Genomic DNA, 17,205 nt, shown 5'->3' on the forward strand with positions numbered 1-17,205 from the left:
CTCGAAACTGCTCGTTACTCGGACGAATACTTCGCCCGCTCGAGAAAATGGCAGCTCCCGCCGTTTTGCTTTTTGGCGGCCAGAAACAGAGCCAATCACAAGCCAGGAGACTCTGCACTCCACCCAGCATGACGTGGTACCCTTACACGTCGATAGCAGTGGTTGGCTGGCCAGATCAGGTGACCCTGGGATAGACTAGCCGCTGGCCGCGCTGCTCGGATCATTCTGTGTCTGGATGCCGCTAGGGAGAGAGCTGCTGCTGGTCAGGGAAAGCGTTAGGGTGTTCTATTAGCTTACTGTTAGGCAGGAGTGATTCTCAAAGAACCCAACAGCCCTTCTTAGGGCTACAATAACGTTCTACTTTTTTTATTTTAATTTGCATCTTTTACCATTTTGTGAGGAATTAGCAGGGGGACTTGCTACCGTTGTGTTTAGCTCTTAGTGGCACACATATCCATAGCAAAGACCGAAGTGGCAAAATTCAGTAGGGGTTGGATTTCTATTAGGCAATAACTCAGTGTCATCTCATCTGGCATAGTAGTGTGCTTCCTTTGATACTTGGCTAGAAAATAGCCATAGGAGAATACAAACAGCTTCTTGAAGCCTACAGTAGCGTTCTATATATTTGATTTCTGGTTGATCTGCTGGTGGCTGTAGTTTCTGCAGTGCATGTACTTGCCAATTCTGAGCAATTTGTAGTGAGACTTGCGACCGCTGTGTTCTGCGCTTAGTGGCGCACATATCCATAGCAAAGGCCGAAGTGGCAAAATTCAGTAGGGGTTGGATTTCTATTAGGCAATAACTCAGTGTCATCTCATCTGGCATAGTAGTGTGCTTCCTTTGATACTTGGCTAGAAAATAGCCATAGGAGAATACAAACAGCTTCTTGATCTTGAAGCCTACAGTAGCGTTCTATATATTTGATTTCTGGTTGATCTGCTGGTGGCTGTAGTTTCTGCAGTGCATGTACTTGCCAATTCTGAGCAATTTGTAGTGAGACTTGCGACCGCTGTGTTCTGCGCTTAGTGGCGCACATATCCATAGCAAAGGCCGAAGTGGCAAAATTCAGTAGGGGTTGGATTTCTATTAGGCAATAACTCGGTGTCATCTCATCTGGCATAGTAGTGTGCTTCCTTTGATACTTGGCTAGAAAATAGCCATAGGAGAATACAAACAGCTTCTTGAAGCCTACAGTAGCGTTCTATATATTTGATTTCTGGTTGATCTGCTGGTGGCTGTAGTTTCTGCAGTGCATGTACTTGCCAATTCTGAGCAATTTGTAGTGAGACTTGCGACCGCTGTGTTCTGCGCTTAGTGGCGCACATATCCATAGCAAAGGCCGAAGTGGCAAAATTCAGTAGGGGTTGGATTTCTATTAGGCAATAACTCAGTGTCATCTCATCTGGCATAGTAGTGTGCTTCCTTTGATACTTGGCTAGAAAATAGCCATAGGAGAATACAAACAGCTTCTTGAAGCCTACAGTAGCGTTCTATATATTTGATTTCTGGTTGATCTGCTGGTGGCTGTAGTTTCTGCAGTGCATGTACTTGCCAATTCTGAGCAATTTGTAGTGAGACTTGCGACCGCTGTGTTCTGCGCTTAGTGGCGCACATATCCATAGCAAAGGCCGAAGTGGCAAAATTCAGTAGGGGTTGGATTTCTATTAGGCAATAACTCAGTGTCATCTCATCTGGCATAGTAGTGTGCTTCCTTTGATACTTGGCTAGAAAATAGCCATAGGAGAATACAAACAGCTTCTTGAAGCCTACAGTAGCGTTCTATATATTTGATTTCTGGTTGATCTGCTGGTGGCTGTAGTTTCTGCAGTGCATGTACTTGCCAATTCTGAGCAATTTGTAGTGAGACTTGCGACCGCTGTGTTCTGCGCTTAGTGGCGCACATATCCATAGCAAAGGCCGAAGTGGGAAAATTCAGTAGGGGTTGGATTTCTATTAGGCAATAACTCAGTGTCATCTCATCTGGCATAGTAGTGTGCTTCCTTTGATACTTGGCTAGAAAATAGCCATAGCAATAGGATAGGATTGTTTGGTTTTAAAAACTCAAAAAAAAACAAAAAACACAAAAAAAAAAAAAAAACACAAAAAAACACAAAAAAAAACAAAAAGAAGTAAAAAAAAAAAAAAAGTTATAACTCTCATTTTAAAAATGTTTAACCCGAGGGCTAGGGGTAGAGGACGAGGGCGGGGACGTGGGCGTCCAACTACTGCAGGGGTCAGAGGCCGTGGTCCTGGGCGGGGTGAGACACCACCTGCTGATGAGGGAGCAGGGGAACGCCGCAGAGCTACACTCCCTAGGTTCATGTCTGAAGTTACTGGGACTCGTGGTAGAGCACTGTTGAGGCCAGAACAGTGCGAACAGGTGATGTCGTGGATTGCTGACAATGCTTCGAGCAATTTGTCCACCACCAGTCAGTCTTCCACGCAGTCCACCCATGTCACCGAAATCCCCACTCCTCCAGCTCCTGCACCTCAGCCTCCTCCCCCCCAGTCTGCCCCCTCCCAGGAAAATTTCGCATTTGAACCGGCATACTCTGAGGAACTGTTTTCTGGACCCTTCCCACAGTCACAAACCACTTGTCCGGTTGCTGCTGAGCAATTTTCCGATGCCCAGGTTTTCCACCAGTCACAGTCTGTGGGTGATGATGACCTTCTTGACGTAGTGGAAGTGTGTAAAGAGGTGTCCGACGATGAGGAGACACGGTTGTCAGACAGTGGGGAAGTTGTTGTCAGGGCAGGAAGTCCGAGGGGGGAGCAGACTGAGGGATCGGAGGATGATGAGGTGACAGACCCAAGCTGGGTTGAGAGGCCGGGTGAACACAGTGCTTCTGAGACGGAGGAGAGTCCTCGACCTGAACAGGTTGGAAGAGGCAGTGGTGGGGCCAGACGGAGAGGCAGGGCCAGAGCTGGTGCATCAGCGCCACTGTCAACTAGTGAAGCTCCCGTGGTGAGGGCTCTTGCGGCGAGGGCTAGATCTTCAGAAGTGTGGAGGTTCTTTAAGGAAACACCGGATGACCGACGGACTGTGGTGTGCAACATTTGCCAAACCAGGCTCAGCAGGGGTTCCACCACTACTAGCTTAACTACCACCAGTATGCGCAGGCATATGAATGCTAAGCACCCCACTCAGTGGCAACAAGCCCGTTCACCTCCGGCCGTGCACACCACTGCTCCTTCCCCTGTGTCAGCTGCTAGTCAGCCCCCTGCCCAGGACCCTGGCACAAAAACCCCATCGTCGCCTCCACGATCCTCCACAGCATCCACCAGCGTTCAGCTCTCCATACCCCAGACGCTGGAGCGGAAACGCAAATATAGTGCAACCCACCCGCACGCCCAAGCCCTTAATGTGCACATCTCCAGATTGCTTAGCCTGGAGATGCTGCCCTATAGGCTAGTAGAGACCGAGGCCTTTCGCAACCTCATGGCGGCGGCCGCCCCTCGGTATTCGGTCCCCAGCCGCCACTACTTTTCCCGATGTGCCGTCCCAGCCCTGCACCAGCACGTGTCAGACAACATCATCCGTGCCCTGACCAACGCCGTTTCTGACAAGGTCCACCTGACCACGGACACGTGGACGAGTGCTGCCGGGCAGGGCCACTATATATCGCTGACGGCACATTGGGTTAACTTGGTGGAGGCTGGGACCGAGTCTGACCCTGGGGCTGCTCATATACTGCCGACGCCGAGGATTGCGGGGCCTACCTCGGTCCAGGTGTTTCAGGCCTACTATGCCTCCTCCTCCTCCCACCCCTCCTCCACCTCCTCCTCCGAACTACCATCCGTGGGCACGGCGCCATCAGTCGGTAGCTCTAGGCACAGCAGCAGTGCCGTCGCTAAGCGACAGCAGGCGGTGCTCAAACTGCTGAGCCTAGGCGACAAAAGGCACACCGCCCAAGAGCTATTACAGGGCATCACGGCGCAGACTGATCTGTGGCTGGCACCGCTGAACCTCAAGCCGGGAATGGTTGTGTGTGACAACGGCCGTAACCTGGTGGCGGCTCTGCAACTCGGCAGACTGACACATGTGCCATGCCTGGCCCATGTGTTAAATCTGATAGTGCAGCGTTTCCTCAAGACATACCCCAATCTGTCTGATTTGCTCACGAAGGTGCGCCGCATCTGTGCGCATTTCAGGAAGTCCAGCCCAGATGCTGCCACTCTCAGGGCAGCGCAGCGCCGCCTCCAACTGCCCGCTCACCGACTGTTGTGCGACGTGCCCACGAGGTGGAATTCAACACTGACCATGTTATCCAGAGTTTACCAGCAGCGCAGAGCGATTGTAGACTGCCAGATGTCAACTTCCACCAGAACTGGTAGTCAGGTCAGTCAGCTTCCTCAAGTCTACAATGAGGAGTGGACGTGGATGTCTGATATCTGTCAGGTGCTGAGTAACTTTGAGGAGTCAACACAGATGGTCAGTGGCGATGCCGCCATCATCAGCCTCACCATCCCGCTGCTTGGCCTGTTGAAAAACTCTCTGGTCAGCATGAAGTCGGAAGCTTTGCGCTCGTCACAAGAGACGGGGGAAGAATATTCCCTTGTTGATAGCCAAAGCACCCTGAGGTCTGTTTCTCAGCGCATATCGGAGGAGGTGGAGGTGGAGGAGGATGAGGAGGAAGAGGAGGAGAATGTTGGCGAGACACAAGAGGGGACCATTGTTGAGTCCTTCACTGTTCAGCGTGTATGGGCAGAAGAAGAGGAGTTGGAGGAGTTGGAGGAGGAGGAAATGGACAGTCAGGCCAGTGAGGGGAGTGAATTCTTACGCGTTGGTACTCTGGCGCATATGGCAGATTTCATGCTAGGCTGCCTATCCCGTGACCCTCGCGTTCAAAGAATTTATTCCAGCACCGATTACTGGGTGTTCACTCTCCTGGACCCACGGTACAAGCAAAATCTTTCCACTCTCATCCCTGGAGAGGAAAGGAGTGTGAGAATGCATGAATACCAGCAGGCCCTGGTGCACAAGCTGAAACAGTATTTCCCTTCTGACAGCGCTAGCGGCAGAGTGCGTAGTTCTGCGGGACAAGTAGCGAGGGAGAGTAGGCGAGCAGACAGCTTGTCCAGCACTGGCAAGGGTACGCTTTACAAGGCTTTTGCCAGCTTTATGTCACCCCAGCAAGACACTGTCACCTGTCCCCAGTCTCGGCAGAGTAGGGCTGATCTTTACAGAAAGATGGTGAGGGAGTACGTAGCTGACCATACCATCGTCCTAAATGATCACACAGCTCCCTACAACTACTGGGTTTCAAAGCTGGACATGTGGCACGAACTGGCGCTGTACGCCTTGGAGGTTCTTGCCTGCCCTGCCGCTAGCGTCTTGTCCGAGCGGGTTTTCAGTGCAGCTGGTGGCATCATCACCGATAAGCGTACACGCCTGTCGACTGACAGCGCTGACTGGCTGACGCTTATTAAAATGAATAAAGGCTGGATTTCTCAGAATTTCCAATCTCCACCAGGTGAAGGAAGCTCAACCTGAATAATTGATCCACTCCTCCTCCTCCTCCTCATTTTCCTCCTTCTCCTCCTCTTTGTACAGTAAAGCAGAGGAAAATGGCTATTTTTTGACAGGGCCCACTGGCTCTTGCTATAGTACTTCATGCATTTAATTTTTCTGGAGGGCCACCTACCCGGTCCTCTGTTTGAAACAATTTTTGTGAGTGCCACATACAGGCACTCAATCTATTCCATTTTTCTGGAGGGCCACCTACCCGGTCCTCTGTTTTAAAAAATTTTTGGGACTGCCACATACAGGCACTCAATCTATTCCATTTTACTGGAGGGCCACCTACCTGCTCCTCTGGTTTGAAACATTTTTGGGACTGCCACATACAGGCACTCAATCTATTCCATTTTACTGCAGGGCCACCTACCTGCTCCTCTGGTTTGAACAATTTTTGGGACTGCCACATACAGGCACTCAATCTATTCCATTTTACTGGAGGGCCACCTACCTGCTCCTCTGGTTTGAAACATTTTTGGGACTGCCACATACAGGCACTCAATCTATTCCATTTTACTGCAGGGCCACCTACCTGCTCCTCTGGTTTGAACAATTTTTGGGACTGCCACATACAGGCACTCAATCTATTCCATTTTACTGCAGGGCCACCTACCTGCTCCTCTGGTTTGAACAATTTTTGGGACTGCCACATACAGGCACTCAATCTATTCCATTTTACTGGAGGGCCACCTACCTGCTCCTCTGGTTTGAAACATTTTTGGGACTGCCACATACAGGCACTCAATCTATTCCATTTTACTGCAGGGCCACCTACCTGCTCCTCTGGTTTGAACAATTTTTGGGACTGCCACATACAGGCACTCAATCTATTCCATTTTACTGGAGGGCCACCTACCTGCTCCTCTGGTTTGAAAAATGTTTGGGACTGCCACATACAGGCACTATCCAAATTAAATTGTCTCCATAGCAGCCTCCACACGTTGTCTCCATTGCTACCTCCAAAAGTCGTCCATATAGCTGCCTCCATACATCGTCCCTTTATCAAACGAGGTGTGTCAGGCAGAAATTTGGGTTGTTTTCATGGATTCCACATCAAAGTTGTTAACTTTGTCGCCACCCTGCTGTGTTATCCACAAAATATACTGGCAAACTTTTACCATTTAGGGATATTATTTCAGCGCTTCTTGCGCATCTGTTTACATTCCCCTCACCCGCCATATCCCAAACTTATAAGAACGCTACTACACTTAACTTGGTGCAGGCTGGGACCGAGTCTGACCCTGGGGCTGGTCATATACTGCCGACGCAGAGAATTGCGGGGCCTACCTCGGTCCAGGTCTCAAAGGCCTACTATACCTCCTCCCACCCCTCCTCCACCTCCTCCTCCTCCGAATTACCATCCGTGGGCATGGCGCCATCAGTCGGTAGCTCTAGGCACAGCAGCAGTGCCGTCGCTAAGCGACAGCAGGCGGTGCTGAAACTGCTGAGCCTAGGCGATAAAAGGCACACCGCCCAAGAGCTATTACAGGGCATTCCACATCAAAGTTGTTAACTTTGTCGCCACCCTGCTGTGTAATCCACAAAATATACTTGCAAACTTTTACCATTTAGGGATATTATTTCAGCGCTTCTTGCGCATCTGTTTACATTCCCCTCACCCGCCATATCCTAAACTTATAAGAACGCTACTACACTTGATCTTATACAAAAGGTTCTTAGAAGTGCTGTTTGGGGAGTAGCCTATAGACAGGGGCTTGGATTGGCGAAAGCTCGCCTGGCAGCGGAGCGCCAGCTCCATGCCAAGATCCAACTAACATAGTTTTAACTGCAGCACCTTTAATCTACTACTAGTTCACTGCCTCCATACATGGTCCCCTTATCAAACGAGCTGTGTCAGGCAGAATTTTGGGTTGTTTTCATGGCTTCCATGTTAACTTTGTCGCCACCCTGCTGTGTAATCCACAAAATATACTGGCAAACTTTTATCATGTACCAATATTATTTGAGCGCTTCTTGCTCACCTTCTTTGGTTCCTCTCTGCTACCCATTGGTTTGAAGCCTGAGTCCATTTAGGGTATGTCGCCATGCCACTCTCTAGCCTTCCGCTGCTGCCGCTGCCTCTGCATGCCGTCCCCTATAGTGTCAGGGTCAATTATTGCATGTTTTAGATGCTATCTAGCTTCATTCTGTCACTCTGTCATGGCCATGCTGTTGCCCATAATTTTGGCATAATGGTGCGATTAGGCAGCCTCAGAGGCATCCATGCATGCTGCCCCTGCTGTTTCCTGTCCATTTCCGTGGTGTTTCCATCCTTTTCTGAGGTTCCCAGGTGTTTGGCCAAGCTTCCCTGTGCAGAGCCTTGGTCCCCTTGAAAAATGCTCGAGTCTCCCATTGACTTCAATGGGGTTCGTTATTCGAGACGAGCACTCGAGCATCGGGAAAAGTTCGTCTCGAATAACGAGTACCCGAGCATTTTAGTGTTCGCTCATCTCTAATAATGATATGTATGCATTTCTTACAGTTGGACATCCAACCACCCCAGTACTTTATGTACTAAGGCTACATTTACACTGCCGTATGGGGGACGTATATACGGCCGACGTATGTAAGGCAGATATACGTCCCCCATAGACGGCAATGGGCGCACAGCGCCCAACTGGAGCAGTAGGGTGACGCACATGTGCGGCAACGTACCCCTCCGTACCCCGTAGAAAAATAGGACATGTCCTATCTTTCTCCGGAATATGGCACCGAGAGGGGCGGGGGTGAGCGCGCCCTCCCCCTCCTCCTCTTCCTGGCACTGCCGTGTGCCCGCCGTGCTACAGTGTGAATGTAGCCTAAGATACATAAATCTTTAACATTTCCACCTGGTAGTCCAATTCTATCAGGTAGTGAGTCCATTTTATCAAATAATAGCAACATTTTTTGACAAAATATTACAGGATTTATTTACTGCAGGTCAATCTTATATTCAAGAGATTAACGATTTCATTAACAAAAGGAATTAGGTGGACATTAGTGCTGATCAGAGTATATGTCTGGTTTCTTAATGCATCTAACGGGCATATAAGTAATTAAGATCTAAGGCCCAAATTTCATTATGAACTTACCAGAAGTCGGTTTTGAGAAACAACTATTTTCTATTTGGGGACGATTTTTACTTTACATGGGTGCTAGCATGGCACCATCATATGTGAATATCTTCATGAGGGCATTGGAGGAGGACGCCATCTATATCTCCACACACTTCAGACATTGGGGCATATTTACTTACCTCACCTGACGCGTTCCACGAAAGTGCATTGTCCGTGTATAATGTACTCTGCCGCGAATCACTAAGATCGTGCGCCCGATATCCTGCATGTGTCGCTGCCCCGCTCAGGTCCGACAGAGTTCACCTTCTTCTTCCTGGTGCATTTAAGTGCTTGATCTTGTGAAACAATTTGAAAGTTAAATCCCACGCTCAGTCTGAATCCGTCGGATCATCCGATGGCCCCGCCCCACGATTTCTGTGGCATGAAAGCCGCCAAAATCCGATCATGTGCAACACAATCCCCTGTTAAATTCCTGTCACAGCAGCGCAAATTCCCAAAACGTCAGAAAGTCCGGCAAAAGTGCAATCCACAGACCCTTGGTAAATAAGCCCCATAGTCTGTGCTGGTGGAGGTACATAGATGATATCTTCTTCCTATAGACAGACATTGAACAAGAATTACTGGATTACTGGATTGTTTCTGAACACTATGGATGAGTCTATTGAATTTACACTTAAATGAATTGCAATTCTTGGATGTTCTTGTGATACAGAAGGATTGAATATTAGAGGCACACTTATACACAAAACACATGGACCGAAATATCTTTCTAAAATGTGAAAGTCCACCCCCGAGCCTGGAGTAAATCTTTACCCTATAGCCAACGACTATAGCTAAACGCATCACCAGTGATCCACAAAGGCAACGGAGAACATACAGGATATGGCTAAAAGAGGCATACAGCGGGGTTATCCACAGACCATTGTAGCCAAATGGATAGGACAAGTTTATTGTCCCTAAAGTCAAACAAGCAAACAATCGACAAGATACCATTTGTATCAACATATAATGTACAGAGTAATGTGATTTCTGGGATAAATGGTCCAAACTGTCAGGTTGCAATCCTCCACTATTCTCGTATAGAAAATCACAATGCACTCGTCATCCAGTGGTTAAGTCTGATGTAGGCCCTATGTGAATGAGTAAAGGAATGAGGATCTTTGGACAACCGAGTAAAGGGTCCTTCCCATGTTACAACTGTATCAATTGTAAGCAGATGGATAAAGGGTCACTCTTTACTTTAACTTGTTACTTGTCTATCTTTTGAGTTGCCGATGTGGCCTTTTATACGGAGGAAAGGCCACTCTAGACTTTAAAACAAGATTCAATCAACATTGCCACACAATACAGACATGAAGCAAGAACCTCCCTGTCCTTATTTACACGGATGCCTCCAGTCTGTATCAATCACTGCACTGGCTGCCCATCTCCTTCCGTATACAGTTTAAATTAATAACCCTCATGCACAAAGCTCTGCATAATGCTGCATGGTCACCTCCCTAACTCCCCTCTCTTATCTCACTCTATCTCCCATCCTGTGCTCTTTGATCTGCCAGTGATCCAAGATTATTGTCTTCCTTAACTCAAACTTCTCACTCACATCTCCAGGACTTCTCCTGAGCTGCACCAATTCTCTGGAATGTACTACCCCAGCCTATCAGACTAATACCCAACATCCAAAGCTTCAAACATGCTCTCAAAACCCATTTTTTTCAACCAGGCTTATAACACGTCTGGAAGTGCTGTCGTTTTCTCCCATTGTGTGCTGCTTGGACTTTCTTTTAGTATCGGTCTGTCTATCTATCCACCTAACAACCGCTGCTCCTCCACATCTATAGCGCACACCCCCATTACAGCCATTATAGACGTGATTGGTGTAGACCTCGGCAAACAATCTCACAAAAAGCCTTTCCTGTACAATCATGCTCCAGGTATATTACATTGATTAAGTTGGTAAATGACTTTTTGTACAATTTTTTGTAATCATTTTTAATAAAAGCAGAGAATTTACAAGCCTTGAACGGAGGTAGCTCGGCCGCACCGGCTTTCCACACGCAGTAATAATACTAATTTCCATGTTCCCGTACGAGTCCTGCACAGCGGAGATTTTGAAAAATAGCTTCCTATATAAGGGAACACAAAACCTAATAAGTGGGGGAGGGGAGGCACTTATCACAAAATGAAACATTTTTTGAGTTGAAATGAGTTGTCTTCTTATGTAATCCATTCATGTCACCCCTCCCCCGTCACTGTCCTGTTTAGTTAATTTCCTGCAATGTATCTCCCACTTCACACACAGACAGCCGTAATTAAATGTTCCATTGTTTCCCTCCAGTTATCGAGCTTCCGGATTCATGAAAGGAGAAAGCTTATGAAATTACCGGCAGCCAAACACGTCTGTTTTCTCCTTCTTTTTCAGCTTCCTGACAAGTAGTAATAAAAAGAAGAACACGTGTAAATTGTTTGATGGGAATATTAATATGCAAGGGATTCATAAGGAGTTGGTGACAATTTGTTTATTGCTGGAAACCAAAAAAGAATTCAAAAACATTGGCATCTAAAGCGGGGGAAGAAGGGAAAGGTAAGTAACAAAGGGTTTTTTTGTTTAATACTCAGAAACAGAAGAAGGACAGAGCCACAATATAAGGGGTATGGAGGACATTGGGCCACAATATGATGGGGTGGAGGACATGAGCCACGATATGTGGATAGCAGCTTGCCCAGCGGGCACAGAGACACCAGTATGTGGTACCAAGCGATCAGGCAGAGCAGGAAGTCAGAGTCAGTCTGGAGTCGAGGCAGGCAGCATACAAGCAGAAAGGTAGACAAGCAGAGGTTTGTGGCAGGTAGAATCCAGAATACAAGCCAAGGTCAGATACCCGGGAACATGAAGCAGAAACAGAGTCAGAGGACGGGCCAAGGTCACACAGGGGAAGACATTCCCCTCATATCGTGGCTCATGTCCTCCACCCCCTCATATTGTGGCCTCTCTGCTCCATTACCCTCATAGGACGAGTCGGGGGTCACACACGGGAAAACAAGCAGATACAAACACCATACAGCAGGTGTGGAGAGAAGGGCATGCTGAACTATATGATGGGTGGTGCATGGTGATAGGCTGGGAAAGTCTAGCTGGGAAACGCCCTGTTCCTTTAAGAAGGAGCAAGAGGTGCCGCCCCTTCCCTAATGGAGCTGAATAATGGCCGGACATGGCGGCTGAAGGTAAGCCTGCGACAGGGAACACAACAAACGGCGGAACCCGTCGCTAGCATTACAGTGGTATACTCATGTTCTCACAGAAGTGGAACCAACCTTTCTGCAGATCTCATCTCTAACATCTTCATTGGTGAACTTTACAGCTGATCTTACGGTCCTGTCGTGTATTTTTCTACTTTTCCTCTTGGTTCAGGATTCCTGAGCTAAAATTCCAAGAGTTGCCTGAGTTGAAAGCAAAAACCTTTGCTTTCCGACCCCAAGGAGATCCTAGGTTCTTATGTCACGCGTTGTTCCTCATGGTTCTTGGAAAGTGAAGAAGTCTTTTTTTATTTGCTTGTTAGATTTAGCTTTTAACCTTTTCTGTTTTTTTTCTTGGTGTAAAACGAAAGGATTTCTTGGCGCTAAACAAATCCTACCTTCAGACTAATATGATTTACACCTAACCCGTACTGTGATAATTATCAAGCCCCACGGAAAGAGAGCAACAAGCACTTTGCGGTAATTGTCTTGATTGTCACCACATCAAACCTTTTGTGTTTACACGCCGCGGCGAGGTGGCCTTCACACTGCTCAATATTTTCATTTCAGGAACGTCAAGGTTTTATTTATTATGAGAGGAAAATTATAGTTACCGTACCAGCTACTCCCGAGCGTTGCGGCACTTTGAAACATTTATGCAGGTGGGATATGGAAATGTCATCTACGCCTGCAACCGAAAATTCCCAAATCACTAGGTAGCAGCTCTGATATGTACCGTTTTCTTACCAATACAGTTTATGTTTTCTGTAAATCTTGTACTGAGAAGTGTACGAGCCGGTATATATCATGGGGCAAACAATTATTTTTCTGTATAGCATTGTGAAAGAAGGAACAAGTTATGTTCTGGTAAGATTGTGGCGCAGAGTCTATGGAAATCCTATTTATATGTCTATAGCACAGGTGTCAAACATAAGGCCCCCAGGCCTCATCAGGAGCACAGCATAGACTCAGGGCAACCCTAATACTTACCTCTTCTTTGCTCCAGTGTGTGCCTAGTCAGTGGGCTCACACTGGAGTTAAGAGGATAACTGGCTGCTTCAGGGAAACAAGGAAAGGTAAGTAAATGTGGCTGCTGTGGCTACACTGTGATTGCTTGGGGGACACCATGGGAGCACTGTGACTGCTGGAGGGGACATTGTGGCTGCTGGAGGGACACAGTGGGGGTACTGTGGCTGCTGGAGGGGACATTGTGGCTGCTGGAGGGACACAGTGGGGGTACTGTGGATGCTGGAGGGGACATTGTGGCTGCTGGACGGACACAGTGGGGTTGCTGTGGCTGCAGGGGGTACACATGTTCAGCATTGTGGTTGCCCTCAATGAGCTGATTGTAATCGTAACACTGTATAAATGTACTAAACAGCTTGAGTAGATACATTTATGCAGTAATAAAATGACAGTCTGCCCTTTTACGGCAAGCACAACGCTGATGTGTTTGACACCCCTCGTCTATAGGATCCATCAGCTTCATAGTTTAAGTTTCTTTGGAGATGTGGACACAGGAACCGGACTGAAACATGGACAGAATGGAGCCAAACAGGAACAAAGGATCAGGACTGAAGCAGAAGATGAACACAGAAGCAAGGCTAGAACATGGATAAAAAGGAACACAACAGGAACACAGAAGCAAAAACAATGACACAAGCAGAAATAGAACTCGTGAGCAGGACTGAAACATGAGAAGAACTAAGAACATAGACTCACAAGAGCAGGGCCGGAACATGGACTTAGAAGCAGAGAAGAAACATATGCACAGACGCAGGACTGGAACATGTCACAGGAGAAGGCCCAGAATATGGATACTGGAGTAGGACTGAAACATGAGAAGAACTAAGAACATGGACTCACAAGAGCAGGGCCGGCTGGACTTAGAAGCAGAGGAGAAACATATGCACAGACGCAGGACTGGAACATGTCACAGGTGAAGGCCCAGAATATGGATAATGGAGTAGGACTGAAACATGAGAAGAACTAAGAACATGGACTCACAAGAGTAGGACACAAGAGCAGGATTGGGACATGACAGGAGGAACAGGACCGGTCTGGGACATAGACATAGGAGCAGGACTGGAAACAAAGTATGACTGGACAAAGGACATGGGAATGAGACTGGAGCATTTGTATATAAGTAGAACTGAAACATAAGGAGGGTATTGGAGCAGAACTGTAACATGGACGCAGGAGGAAAAAATGAACATATTAACAAAAATCAAAGCAGGAGCATAGTCAGAAACAGTCAGTAGTCAGTACTATCAGTACACACAAGCCAAAGCTTAGATGGACATGTGATAGTACTTTAAATGGTTTGTTCAAATTTATGAATTTTTGATTCCAGAGTTTAGACCAGAAAACTAGATCAGTTACAGGGAGATTTCAACTTTGTTGGATGACTTTGAGTGGATCCCTGTGATGTTTTATGGGTCGGTGTGTGGATCGGCTATGCTACAGCAATACACAGAACTGAAGTTAAATCATTGTATAATATAATGATAATGAGTTTCTCCGCAGTCATTATGTCTCTGTCAAACGGTAATAAAAATTGGGTATTTGTCTTCTTCTCTATTCTCCTGGAGACCATGCAGATCTGCCAGTCCTCATTAAGTCTTGATGGAAACAAAACCTATTAACACCGGTGCTGTAGATTTTTAACAAGAGAGACAAGGAGGAACAAATCCTGGTCAATTACGATAAAAAGCTGCGCACCTAACCCAGACTGATAGAAATCTAATTACCTCCCCATAACATGCTGTCTGCTGTCTTGTCGTAATCTTTTCATTTCTTGGCCCGGTGTTGCGTCACTTTTATTTCGCTCCTATTTCGTTCTGTAGATACATCAGGTAAACTATTATCTCTGATATCAGATGTGTGTGGGTTTTATTATTTGTAAATTAGCAGGCCTACACCAGGCCTGACCTGGCATAGTTTTGTGTAAAAACCTTTGGCTTTGGCGTGAATGTGGTGAGGTTGCAAAACTAATGGAAATTTCTTGTAGTACCCAATATTTCAGCGCTTCTAAACCACAAAACTCCCACAATAAATTTCCCCTCGATGAAGGTACAATGGTTTCCAGAAGCTCATTAAGTATCTCCTTCCAATAAGAAGAGATCATCATTACAGATAATAAATTATAGATGGAGGTCAGATTTTTCTTTGCGGCCAGCAGCTTCCTCTTATACCTATGCCCCCTCCCATGGTTCATCTTGATCTTGCAGAGAATAAGGTCCTGTAAGGGTTGACACAAACCGGTAATAAGACCAACCAACTTCTAACTTCTTATGTACAATCAGCCTCTTACAGTATCTACATAACCACTACTATGTAGATTGAGACACAGATGCTCCCGCGACCCACGTCTCGGGTCGCAGGCTCACCCATGATCCTTCTAGCGCCCCGCACTACGAACTCCCCTCTCCTCGTTCCCGACTCCCTTCCAGCGGCCATGAGCGAGCGTTCCCGTCTCCTAGGGTGCGCACGCCGGCTTCAGAAGATTGGTGCTGATCCTTTCAGGAAATGGTTAAAATCCGGTGTCTCCCAGCATTCCCTGTCGGATCTTTGTGCTTTATGCCGTTGAAAAAGCTTGTATCCTTGCCTTGTGCCTGTGATTTCCTGTTTCCATTTACGCTCCTCCGCTGCCATCCCTGACCTTCTGCTCAGCCTCTGACCCTGACCCTGTGCCGCCTGTCTTGACCTCCTGCCTGTCCACGACCACAAACTTTCCTACTGACTTTGTACCATGCCTTGGCTGCCCCCGCGGACAAAGTCGCACCTGCGGAACAACCTGGTGGTACCACGCTGCAGCAAGTCCAACACGCTTTGCGGTGGGCTCTGGTGAAGACCGGGTGCCACTTAGACTCCGGTCCCAGGTGTCGGCTTGTGTCATCGTTCGCAGTGGTCCAGTGGGTCCACTACTCCTGGAGCCTGACAGATTGGCTATGTGTGTTCCCTCAAAGCGTTAATAGTTATACAGAATAACTTTGATGCCCCCCCTTTTCTAACCAATCATAGTTAAGATACAAAACCTTGAATACTCAGCCGCTAGGCCTAGGTGCTATAGAAGCTATCCTTTGAAATGAAACCATCTAAGCTCTACGCGGCTGTGAAGCTTATTTCTTCCCTCTTAAGTTTTCGGGAACCTGTAGATTAAATCTCAATATTTGATGTCACCTATTGAGATTAAGATAACGTTTTGTCTTCCTTATCACTTGACAGCTATTGTAAAAACTAGCTTTGAAAGAAAGCTTAACCGCGGCTCGCTAAACGTATCCATTACCGCGTTCAGAGCCATTGAATCGGACGGCGGATTTATACAAAAGACCATTTTCACAGAACTGAAGAGATCTTAAATAACGGAGGAGAACTTCTTGTCTTTCTCCATTGAAAAGTAGATTTTTTTCCCTTTGCCAATGGATCTTTGTCCAAATAACATATTCACCAATGTAATTGTTTGAAACCTCTTTCTATTTCCAAGCAGCGCGATTTTCACCTTCAAAAAGAGATTTGCATCAAAAGGTGAAAGCAATTTTAGACCTCCATAAGGAATATACCTGGACGAGCAGGTTCTCGTTTTTATCGCGCCTTGACAGTCTCTTTGCTCCGCCGTATTGAGATAACACTTTAATTTTCTATGAGCGCTAACCCCAAAGAATAGAGCATTGTTTTCATGTGATAGGCGCTTCGTGTGGTGCCCAAAGGAGTCTCCGCACGTCTGCAGACAAATGGGATTTCTAACAAAGAGAATGGCGGATCGAACGGAAAAAAAAAACCCAATTCATCTGGCGCCTTATTGGAAAGGAATTTACGTCTTTTTTGTCCTAATCTGGACTTTTGACATAGATTCGGGTATTTAATACAAATACGTTCATTCAATATATATTCTTTCAATTAGAAATTGTAAAAGTGGGAGCAGAGAATCAGAGCTGCTGAGTGATCGCTCAATTCATCTTCGAGTTCCTTTATCTCTAGTATTGAATTTGTGTTATTATCTACTTGTATGTTCTGTATCCAGCTAACTTAATTGAAGCATATATTCAGTAACATCAAAATACCACATACATTGGACTATCCCTTTAAAGAGGACCTGTCACCCAGTTCAATATACTGAATGATATACCTCAAGTGATTAATCCTTTGCCCCTGATCAATTTGGTTTTTGTTTTTTCAAAATCCGTCAACCAGTTCAAAAGATATAACCATTGAAAGTTTCTATGTGAATCAGCTCATACTAGCCAAGGAGGTGGTAACCTTTTTTTTACCTCAGGGGTGGGATCTGTGTGTTACCACCTCCTTGGCTGTTATGAGATTATTTGTATATAATCTTTCAGGTTCCATATCTTTAGAATGGTTGGACGGATTTTTAAAAAACAAACACCAAATTAATCA

Source organism: Engystomops pustulosus, chromosome 8 (genome assembly GCF_040894005.1).
Source record: "Engystomops pustulosus chromosome 8, aEngPut4.maternal, whole genome shotgun sequence".
NCBI lineage: Eukaryota > Metazoa > Chordata > Amphibia > Anura > Leptodactylidae > Engystomops > Engystomops pustulosus.